Below are 12,293 nucleotides of genomic sequence, written 5' to 3'. Positions count from 1 at the left end.
GCTTTTACAATTATCCCTGTACACATAACATTTATTTTTAGTATTTTTAGTTTCAGAAGAAAGTAAATTGGAGGAAAGGCACATCCAGGCAAAAATTACTTAACCTCATAGTTCTTAAGCACATGTCTGTTACTGGTTCATGATGAGATTTTCACTAATCTGCAGCAAAATGAGAAAAATAAGGCTAATTATTAAACTTCTCATAATGCTACATTTATTTCATTTAAAATTCTGCCTTCTATTCTGATGTTATGCTCCATGTTTCCATACGATCAAAGTAAAGAGCAGAATTTTATTAACATACACTTCTGTGAAATGATGATGATAGGATTCTCTCCTTGTTTATTATGTTTACATAGTAGTGTTTCAGAAGTCTCCAGTTTCACCTACACGTTCTGTGATTCCCCAGAACGATTCATACAACTCAACATTCAATCATACTCATAGCTAAGATTTATTACAGTGACATAGTAAAGATATATAGCCAGATTATTAATGGAAAAAGACATCAGGAGGAGTCTAGGGGAATCCATGTTGTTCAGCCTTCCTATACACCTTTCCTTCAACTTTAAAATTCAGTAATGTATGCAGTACATCAGGAACTCCATTTTAGTTTCAGAGTTCAGGGTTTTTTTTTTTTTAATTGAGGATTGATCACATAGGCACCCTCTTGTCAACCAAAATTCCAGAGTCTCTCAAAAGGAAAGGTGTTCATCGTAAATCTCATCGTATAGTCTTAAGTGGGCTGGCACAGCAGGCACAACATTATCATTTAGGAAAGGTTTTCAAAAGCCAGGTTCCCAGATGCCAGCTGTATTAGTCCATTCTCACACTGCTATAAAGAATTACTTGATGGCCACGCGTGGTGGCTTGCGCCTGTAATCCCAGCACTTTGGGAGGCTGAGGTAGGCGGATCACCTGAGATCAGGGGTTTGAGACCAGCCTGACCAACATGGTGAAACCCCCCTCTACTGAAAATACAAAATTAGCCGGGCATATTGGCACATGCCTGTAATCCCAGCTACTTGGGAGGCTAAGGCAGGAGAATCACTTGAACCTAGGAGGCGGAAGTTGCAGTGAGCTGAGATTGCACCATTGCACTCCAGCCTGAGCAATAAGAACGAAACTCCATCTCAAAAAAAAAAAAACAACAACAACAACAACAAAAGAACTACCTGAGACTGGGTAATTTATGAAGAAAAGAGGTTTAATTGACTTACAGTTCCACAAGCTTTACAGGCAGCATGACTGGGAGGCCTCAGGAAACTTACAATCATGGCAGAAGGCAAAGCAGAACCAAGCACCTTCTTCAAAGGTGGCAGGAGAGAGAGAGAGCAAGGGCCGAGGGGGATGTGCCACACACTTTTAGCATCAAATCTCATGAGAACTCATTCACTATCACAAGAATAGCATGGGTAAAATCCGCCTCCATGATCTAGTCACTTCCCACCAGGTCCCTCCTCCAGCATTGGGAATTACAATTCAGCGTGAGATTTGGGTGGGTACACAGAGGCAAACCACATCATTAGCCAAGGGAAAACTTGCACCTAAACCTTTCTGAAGGGAACAGCCTCAGGCCTGCTATGTTAAATTACTTCTGCATAGGCAGTTGAAAGTGAGGGATCTTATGTTGGTTTTCCCAATTAAAAAAAAAAAAAAATTACTAGCCTGTGAAACTCTGAAGTCTACTATGCTAATATTTTGGAAAAAGTCTCGAACCTTGTTTTTCCTCTAATCTCACACAACAACAATAATCAACAACATAGAAGAAGAGAACAGGAGAAGGTCAGAGAATTGAAGTTTAGAATTTGGATTTTTTTTTTCCATTCAGGTTTAAGGCATAACCATTTTTATTTAAAAAAAAAATTTCAGAGTTTATTATTCTTATTTTGTGATTAGGTTCATTAAGAAAACTTGATAGTTGTGACCAAATGTGTGTGGGGTTCTCCCCACATATTAAGCAGGGGACACCAGCTAGATGTCCTCCAATTCAGTTCCAACACCATCTACACGGAGATAACATCAGATCCCACAAGTAAAGGGCTCAGTCCCACAAGACCACCCTCTCCCCTCCCCAAGTTGCAAGTCCTGGTCTCCAGAACTTCTAACCGACTAGTTTCCAGTTGGAGTTCCCACAACCCCCTCTTTGGGTTTGATTAATTTGCTAGACTGGCTCACAAAACTCAGGGAAACCAATACTTATTTTACCAGTTTATTTTAAAGGATATTTTACAGGATGTTAACATCCAAATGAAGAGACATATAAGGTGAGGTCTGAAAGGGTCCCGAGTACAGGAGCTTCTGTCTTTGGGGAGTTGGGGTGCACTACCCTCCCAGCACGTGGATGAGTTCTTCATCTTTCTGTCAACCTCCACATGTTCAGCTCCCCAGAAGTTCCCTGAACCCTGTCCTTTGGGACTTCTATGGAGATGTCATTGATTGTCCAGGATTGAAGAATGGACAGCCAGTTCAAAATGTGATTGCACAAAAAGGGTGTGATCTAAACCCAGCAGTTCCTGTCTATTCAGATTCTTCTTGGTCATTCTGTGCAGCATTCCTTCCTCCAGAGTATGCAGCAGGACCCTCTCTGGAATGAAGGTCTCATGACCCATAGTCATATTAGAGTCCTGTCTTCAGCAAGTGAGAGGAGGGCAGGAGAAGGTTAGAGAGAGAGAGAGAGAGACTGTTTCCTGAGGCCTGCTTCCAAGGCCTGAAGCACCTCAACATTGTAACAAAAGACTATAACAAGAGTTGTGAGAGTTACGAGCTAGGAACCATGGACAAAAACCTAATCATAATGCCACAGCTAGCCATGCAATTATTAGCTTCTTCCTTAAATACAGGAGCTACACAATTTCCTTCTCCTTTCTAACTGATAAATCTATAAAACTAGCTATCATTCATAACTCCCTCCATTCTTCAGAAATCATCGTTATTCTTTGTGAGTCTCCTCTTGGTTTACAAAGGAATACTCCATTATGGAATACCTATGAATACTTATGGACTGTAAGTCTTCATTGGGGTGGATAGGAGGAAAGAGCGCACAGTATGAGAGAGGGCTTTCTAAAATTATTGAAATAAAGTTTAGAATTTGAATTTATTTTTTTTTTCAGTTCAGGTTTAAGACAACTACTTTTGTAGAAAGCAAAAAAACTCAGCGTTTGTTCTTCTTAGGTTCATTAAGAAACCATGACAATTCTGTATTTCTTCTAGAGGAGTATTAAGATATCTTTTGGATAAGACAGAAACAGGAATTCTTGTTAACTCCTATTCTTTTTGCACTAACCGTTGGTAAGCAATTGGGAGTTTAATCCCTTATCTGCTGTGGAAGAAGCCTTTGCTCACATTAGCATATATTCCAAAGAAGGAAAAGGGAAAATTTTTTTACATTTAGTTTTCAAAGCTAATATTTGTTAAGTACTCAAGAAGACGAAGAAAAAATGTATAATATATATTCTTATATGTTAAATTCAAAATATTCTGGTAGATTTATTTAAGAAACATTTATCGAGTACCTCCTAAGTACTGGGCCCTTAATGAAGTTTTGAGAATACTGAAATAAATAAAATATCATTTATATCATTAAGGAACTTTAAAAAGTTCAAATAAATCATAAATAAAATAGATATTTTACTATGTAGTCGAATAAAAAAAGAAAAGATGGTAGTTATTACTATAGTGTATTTTATACTACAATAGAGATCAGTATAGGATAATACATGAGCACAGAGAAGAGACACTTGTTCTGTGAGAATCAGGTAATAAGCTCAATGTGAGTCGATACTTCAGCTAAGGTTAGGAGGAGTTTAGCAAACTGGGGAAGAAGCAGGAGGAGCACTATATATTTAAAAAAACTCAGAAGTTAGAGAGTATATGATACATTTCGTGTACCACAAGGAATCCTATAGCTTCAAAGAGAATGATGAGACATCCCAGGAAAAGAACCTGTAAAGGTAGATTAGTATGGCTAAGTAGTTTGTACTATATCCTTTTTCAATCAAAAGTTATTGAAGGATTAATATGTGCTTTGGAACAGTCTTCCTAACAGTGGGATAGAGACAGGTAGGATACAGAACAATGTGAAATTGAGCTCAACAAATATATATTAAGAACCTATTTCATACTAAGCAATGTTCTAAGAGCAAGCAATATAAAATAACTGGCAACTATCCAGTTGCACTTTATGCACTTTAATATATGTTTTGATATAAAATTATGTAGTTATATGATACATAAAATATCTTAATATACATACACACTAAATGTATGCACATATATATTATACCTCAATTTTTTAAAAAAGTGAATGGCAACCATTTCAAGCAATCAAAATGAGGACATAAATTAAGCATTAGAGATGAGTTGGGGAAAAGATTTAAGGTTTATTTAGGAGATAAAATGGAAAGCAGGGGCACCTGAATGCAGGCCACATCTGAGGCCTGGTACCCTCTCAGATGGTATCCTGGTATCTGGAATGAATTACTGGATTAGTAGTGGTGCTGATGACTGAAACTGGGCTTGGTGGCTCACACCTGTAATCCCATCACTTTGGGAGGCTAAGGCAGGTGGGTTGTTTGAGCACAGGAGTTTAAGACCAGCCTGGGCCAACATGACAAAATCCCATCTCTACCAAAAACAAAAAAAAACAAAAAAAAAAAACAAGCTCCAGGTATGGTGTTGTGCTCCTGTAGTCCCAGCTACTCAGACAGGCAGGTGGATTGGTTGAGCCCCAGAGGTGGAGGCTGCAGTGAGCCATGTTCGCACCACTGCACTCCAGCCTGGATGACAGAGCAAGAGCCTCTCTCAAAAATAAAAGAACAAAACAACAAAAACTACTACAAGAGACAGGAAAGGGACGTTATATAATAATAACAGGGTCAGTTTATCAAGCAAATATTAACAGTTATGTATGCATCATACACCAGAGCTCCAAAGTATATGAAACAAGCATTGACACTATTGAAGGAAGAAACATTACAGCTCTGTGATAATAGTAGGAGAATTAAAGTATTATACTTTAAACACTTTAAATAATGGATAGAGCAACTAGACAAAAGATGTATATGGAAATAGAGGATTTGAACAACATTGTAGAGCGGTTGGACCTAGCAGACGTATGTAAAAACCCCAGCAACAACAGAATACACATTTGCTCAAGGGCATATGGAACATTCTCTGGGAGAGGCCATTAAAAATGACTTAATACATTTAAAAAGATTAAAATCATGCTAAGTATATTTTCTAATCACAATGAAATGAAACTAGAAATCAGCAAAAGGAAAAGTGGGACATTCACAACTATGTACAAATTAAATAATACTGTTAAACAACCAGTGGGTCAAAAAAGAAATCACAAGGGAAATTAGAATATATATTGAGACAAATGAAAGTGTAAATACAAAGTACCAAAACTTCTAGGATGTAGTAAAAGCAGTGAATCGAGAAATGTTTAGCTGTAAATGCATGTATTGAAGAAGAGAGATCTCAAATCAGTAACTTAACTTTATGCCTGAAGAAACTAGAGAAAGAACAAACTAAACCCAAAACTAGCATAAAGAAGAAAATAATAAAAATGGAAACAAATATAAATAAAAAATAGAAAAACAATAGAGAAAATCAACAAAAACAAGTGTTGACTATTTGAAAAGATCAAGAAATGTGACAAACCTTTGGTTAGCTTGACTAAAAAAAGAGGGAAGACAAATAACTAAAAGAAGGAAATGAGGACATTATTACCAACTTTACAAAAGTTAAAAATATCATAAAAGAGTGCTATGAACAATTGTATGCCAACAGATTGGATAAGCTAGTAAAACATCCTAGGAACACACAAACTGCTAAGAATGAATCATGAAGAAAATGAAAATCTGAATAGACCTTTACCTAGTAAGGAGATTGAATCGGCAATCAAAAACTTCCCAACAACGAAAAACCTAGGATGAGATAGCTTCACCAGTGAATTCTGCCAAACATTTAAAGCAGAATTAATACCAGTCCTCTCAGTCTCTTCCAAAAACTTGAACAGTAACACTTCCTTACCCATTCTATGAGGGCAGCATTACCCTGATACCAAAGACACTATTAGAAAAGAAAACTACAGACTAGTATCACTTATGAATATTTGCTATGGTTTGAATGTTTGTCCCCTCCAAAACTCATGTTGAAATTTAATTGCCAGTATAACAATATTAAGAAGTGGGACCTTTAAGAGATGATTAGACCATGAGCGCTCTGCCCCCATGGGCATAATTAATGCTGCTCCAAAACTGTCAGTTTGGCTCCTGCTGCCCTTTCTCTTTGCTCTTCAGCCACATGATACCTTCCACTATGTGGAAGATGCTAGTGTTTTGGTTTTGGACTTGCCAGATACTGGTGTCTTGGTTTTGGACTTCTCAGCCTCCAGAACTGTGAAGAAATAAATTTCTGTTCTTTATAATTTATCCAACCTCAGGTATTCTGCTATAGCAGCACAAAACAGACTAAGACAATATTGATGCAAAAAATCCTCAACAAAACACTAGCAAATCAAATCCAACAGCATATTAAAAGAATTACATACCATGACAAAGTGAGACTTATTCCTATAATGCAGTAATGGTTCAGCATACAAAACTAGTCATGATATACCATGTAATATATATACCACGTTAACAGGATTAAAAAGAAAAAACATGATCATCTCAACTGATTCAGAAAAAGCATTTGATAAAATTCAACACTGTTTTAGGATTTTAAAAAACACTCAACAAACTAAGAATAGAAGGAAACAAACTCAACAAAATAAAGATCATCCAACATAGGAAAAACCCACAACTAACATACTCCAGAGTGAAAGACTGAAAGCTTTTTGTCTACGATTGAAATAAGTCAAGGATATACTTCTATTCACCATAGTACTGAAAGTCCTAGACAGAGCAGTTAAGGAAGAAAAAGAAATAAAAGGCATCAAATTGGATAGGAAGAAATAAAATTATCTCTGTTTGTAAACAACATGATCTTAAGTATAGAAAGCCCTAAAGATTCCACACCCAAAAAAACCCACCTGTTAGAACTAATAAATTCAGTAAAGTTACAAAATCAACATGCAAAAATCAGTTGTGTTTCTATACATTAACAACAAACCATTTAAAGAAGACACAAATATATGGAACTCACATTTTCATGAATTGGACCCTTGCCTTTCTCCATATACAAAAATTAAAACAGATCAAAGACCAAATGCAAGGAGGTAAAAACCATAAAAGACTTAGAAGAAATCTTGGGGGGAAAGGTTTATGACGTTGGATTTGGCAGTGACTTCTTGCATATGACACTGAAAACACAGGCAACTAAGGAAAAAATAGTTAAGTTGGACTTCGTCAAAATTAAAACTTTTGTGTGTCAAAGGACACTATCAACAGAGTGAAAAGGCAAACCACAGAATAAGAGAAAATGTTTGCAAATCATATTTGGTAAGAAATTGATATCTAGAATATATAAAGAACTACAGCTCAACAACAACAAAACCTGGATTTAAAATGGGCAAGGGACTTTAGAGATTTCTCCAAGAAGTTATACAGATGGCCAATAAGCATATGAAAAGATGCTCAGCATCCCTATTCATTAGTAAAACCACAGTGAGATGCTACTTCACACCCATTGGTGTGGCTGTTACTCAAAAAAGCAAAATAAGTGTTGGCAAGGATGTGTAGAAATTAGAACCCTTATGCATTGCTAGTAGGAATGTAAAATAATGCAGCCATTGTGGAAAATGGTATGGCAATTCTTAAAAAAATTAAACATAGAATTACCATATGATTCAGGAATCCTACTACTCTTGGTTACGTACCCAGAAGAAGTGATAGCAAGGACTCAATTGGATATTTGTACATTCAGATTCAGAAAAGCATTTTTCACATTAGGCAAAAGGTGGAAACAACCCAAGTGTTCATAAGCAGATGAATGGAGAACCGTAAGGTGGTATATACACACAACATAGTAGTATTTAGCCTTAAAATGGGAAGAAAATTTTACACATGCTACAGAGTAGAACCTTGGACATGTTATGCTAAGTTAAATAAGTCAGTCACAAAAGCAGAAATATTGTATGATTAAATTTATGTGAGACACTAAGAATAGTCAAATTGATAAAGTCAGAAAGTAGAAGGGTAGTTGCCAGAGGTTGAGAGGGAGGAAGGAATGAGGAGTCAGTGCTTAATGGATACAGAGTTTCAGTTAGGAAGGATGAAAAAAGTTCTGGAGGTAGATGGTGGTGATGGCTGCACAACAATGTGAATCTTTTATTTGATATATATTTTACCATATTTTTAAAAACTCTATTACAAAAAAAGAATTGGTCTAGCCTAGATTATCTTAGTAGCCATGTTTCATTGCTATTCAGCTGTCACTCATCAATTTATATAAACTCACCAGCCTTTTACCACTTAGCTGTCTATACTCCACGTCAGTTCTTCTCTCAGTGTTTCTTCCAGTTCACTGCAATTTGAGACTCAGAAGTTTTTCTTTGAGAAGTCAGTATGCTGTATCCTTTAAGGAGCATTCTGTTCAGGAAAGACATCCAAGTATTCCAAATTGATAAGGGAGGTAAAGACAAAACAGATAAGTGATTTTTAAAATATTATTGGCTTAAATTACAAAAGCACCACACGCTTATTTTTTTAAAGTAAACAATTCAAGATGTACAGAATATAAAATGATAGTCCTCTCCCTCACTCCCTAGGGCTATCCATTGTTAGTAATTGGATATATATCCTTTCAGAGTATGAGAATCATATTTTTTCAAAAATGGAAGCATGCTAATCTGAAAAAGGTTTTAAATGTTTTAATGTCATCATCTTCATCACTAAGATTTATTGAGGTTTGTTTTCCAGAGAGCTTTGCAGTTATTTAATCCTTGTATAAATCTTATGAGGAAGTATTATTTTCATTTTTTTTGGATGAGGAAAATGAAGTGCAGAGAGATGAAGTAACTTGCCCACAACCACATACCTACTAAGTTAGTAGAATTAGTAGAGCTAGAATTTGCAAAAAATGTTTAACTACAAACTTCTTGTCTGTAACTTCTCTGCCAAAAATTGTCAATAGTCTTTCAGGTTTGTACATATAAACCTACCTCATATCATGAATACCTGACAATACCTTGTACTATCCTTCCTTCTTAAAACACTATTTTTCTTTTTTTTTTTTTGAGATGGAATCTCACTGTGTTGCCCAGGCTGGAATGCAGTGGCACTCAGTTGGCTCACCTCTGCCTCTTGGGTTCAAATGATACTCCCGCCTAAGCCTCCTGAGTAGCTGGGATTACAGGCGCCCGCCACCACACCCAGCCAATTTTTTTTATTTTTAATATAGATGGGGTTTCACCATGTTGGCCAGGCTGGTCTCGAGCTCCTGACCTCAAGTGATCTGCCCACCTCAGCCTCCGAAAGTGCTGGGATTACAGGTGTGAGCCACCACGCCCAGCCCTTACTTTCTATTCTTATATGAACCTTCTCATTTTTTCCTGTGGCTTGAGATATCTGTGACAATTAGCTCCTAAATTTATATTCCTAGTCCAGACCTGCCCTCTGAACTGTATACCCATATGTATCACTGCTACTTGGAAGGCACATTAAACTGAATATCCAGACCTGAACTTACATACTCATCATTTTTTCTCACCTGTACCATTGCAAGAGAGTAATGAGTTTAATAAGCTGCTGTGTGGAATAATACTACCTTTTATTTACCCTAAATTTACTTCACATAAATTTCAAAGGATAATCTCTCCTCCTACTACTGCTAGTGTCCTGCTACTGATCATGAAGTATATTTATTTTACCTGGCCCCTAAATTGTGTTTTTCTCTTTTAGTTCTAGACCAAATTTTCCATTGTTATGCCTAGGCTCTCTTGCCACCCTGCTGTTAAATTGTTTTTTTCTTAGAACCTCTAGTCTTAAAACATGGCTCTTTTTAGCTTATCTTCTGGTACAGCCCTCATTCTAGACCATACTAAAATACCAGACAATTTCAGATACATGGAAGCAGTGCATTAATCTCAGATATACAGAAGCAATCTTCTTCCCTTCAACATTTAAATTCATAATACTTCATAAATCAGAAAGGAAAATTAACATTTAATGAATGAGCATATTCTACAGGTGTCACAGCCCTACAAAAGTAGGCATTGTTAGCTTTATTTTCAAATGAAGAAACCGACACTCAGAAATGTTGATTTTCCAATCTAAGTTGCAGAATCTGTACTGAAACTAGGTTTATCAGACCAAAGACCATATTCATTATACTAACCTAGCTAAGTCATAGCTCATTCCAGGTTTTCAAACTGTTTTCTTCCCAGTGCTATGAATGACTTAATATAGTCTCCTCTCTTCTTGGATGAATCCTTACTTTGTGATTTATACATCTCTTTTTACCAAGAGAGGCTAAAGTTTGCTATTAATATTTCCTTTACTCATCCTTCAATTTATCATGTGCCAGGGCCATCATATATGCTAGCAATTAAAAGATAGATAAAACAGAGCATGCACTTAAAGGGTTCACAGTCAAATACTGCTTATTCCATTTCTTGACATGTGTAAGCATTCATACATACCCACACTAAGAGGTCTTCTGTTCATTCCAAAGTAGAGGAATCTTTTAATCACAATAGCCTCTGACCAGACAACTTTTACTATGCTTACAGAATAAGACAAAAGATTATTATGGAGAGTAGTGGAGTTGGTTTGGCCCCTGAATTGGTTATTATATAGGATAAGCTATTACAGAGAGACTAAGAAATACAGTCCGTAAATATAAAAGTTGACTTTTGTCTCTGCTTGGCACAAAGACTCACGTGAGTAATCCCAGCACTTTGAGAGGCTAAGGCAGGAGGATTGCTTGAGCCCAAGAGTTCAAGACCAGCCTGGGCAACATAGTGAGACCCTGTCTTTATTTAAAAATAAATAAATAAATAAATAAGTTCTCTCTTTTGTAGCAGTCCACAGGTGAATAGAACAGGGCTAGTAAGGCAGCTCTACCGTACTTAAAATATGGTTTCTCTCTCTCAAATCACAGTGGCTGCTCTCCTCATTTCCTTGCCAGTGAGAAGGGGAAGAGAAGTGAAGAGCAGACAGCTTTCTTTTAATGATGTTGTCCAGAATTTGTGCAGATTACTTCTGTTCACACCCTCTAGCCAGAACTTAGTCACATGATCACATCTAGTAGTGAAGAGGGCTGGTAAATATATCCTCTAGCTGGGTGACCATGTGCCCTGTTAAAACTCTATATTACTAAAAAAAAGAAAGAAAATGGATATGGGGAATAATTAGCAGTCCTTGCCACATCTTTTGGCTGACTAGACTAAAATTGCCTGGAGAATTTCAGGTATCACAAGACTCCATAATATGGAATTAAATATTTAATCAGTTTATTACTCATACCAAGTTACTTGTGATCAATTTCTGCCACTGTTCCATGAAAGAAATTTCTATTGCTTCTTTGACCATCTTTCCAAGAGAAGAATCACTAATAAAATAATTAAAATATCTGAAAATGTTAAAACTGGTTGCAATTTACAAGTCAGATTACCATAATCGTAAATGATTAGGTTATAGAAAACCTGCAGCTGGCCTCTCCTGCTTTCCCAAGATTCTTTGCGTTATGTAGTCAGAAAATAGAAATCTCTTTGTTGAGAAGAGGAATTCGAAATGGAATTTTTCTCTTCTTGCCCCCTCTTGATTAAAAGAGAAAAACTGACAAAGTCTTACATAGAAAGGAAGCAATGTCCTTAATTCTAAAATGATTCAGATGCTATGCTGTATTAATTGCTTTTTCTTTGTACTGAGAAGAAAAGTGAAGGATACATAATATTTAAAACCATCCAATTTGCTAAGCAAAGAGTCTTATTGACTAGCCAGTAAGGCTGAAGAGAAGGCCTAAAATAAGAGTAAATTTGACTGTGCATTGTCTTTTTATCATAAATTACAGATCTTCTGTAACGTTTTTCTGACAATAAATGTTAAGCGATAAGGACCGTTTTGTTGTCAGATTGCTTTATTCAAGAGCTAGTCTTGACCCACGTGAAATGTAAACCTTTAGCCTAAGGCTTATGTTACCTCTAAAAGCTTGTAAAACATATTTTAAAGGATTGCAAACGGCATAAAATACCTTTATTGTAGGTACTATGTTAAAAAAAAATCCTTCATTTTCACATAAGATGTAAATGGCCTCATTACTGTTTACCACTCTTTTTTTTTCCCCCAGCAACATATATACTCTATCCAAAGTGTTGATGGGGTAAAGCGGTTCATTCTGTT

The 12,293-nt window shown here is 36.3% G+C and overlaps 1 protein-coding gene across 6 annotated transcripts in view; it reads left to right on the top strand.

Annotated features, from left to right (window-relative positions):
- The window catches only part of TANK (TRAF family member associated NFKB activator), a 96,624-nt gene that overhangs the window by 43,095 nt on the left and 41,236 nt on the right, over positions 1–12,293 (top strand). The gene's annotated exons all lie outside the window — the stretch shown is intronic.

Source organism: Hylobates moloch, unplaced genomic scaffold, assembly GCF_009828535.3.
Source record: "Hylobates moloch isolate HMO894 unplaced genomic scaffold, HMol_V3 SCAFFOLD_1, whole genome shotgun sequence".
In the NCBI taxonomy this organism is placed as follows: Eukaryota; Metazoa; Chordata; class Mammalia; order Primates; family Hylobatidae; genus Hylobates; species Hylobates moloch.
The sequence above is the reverse complement of the archived record's forward strand: the minus strand, read 5'-3'. Positions and strand labels throughout refer to the sequence as shown.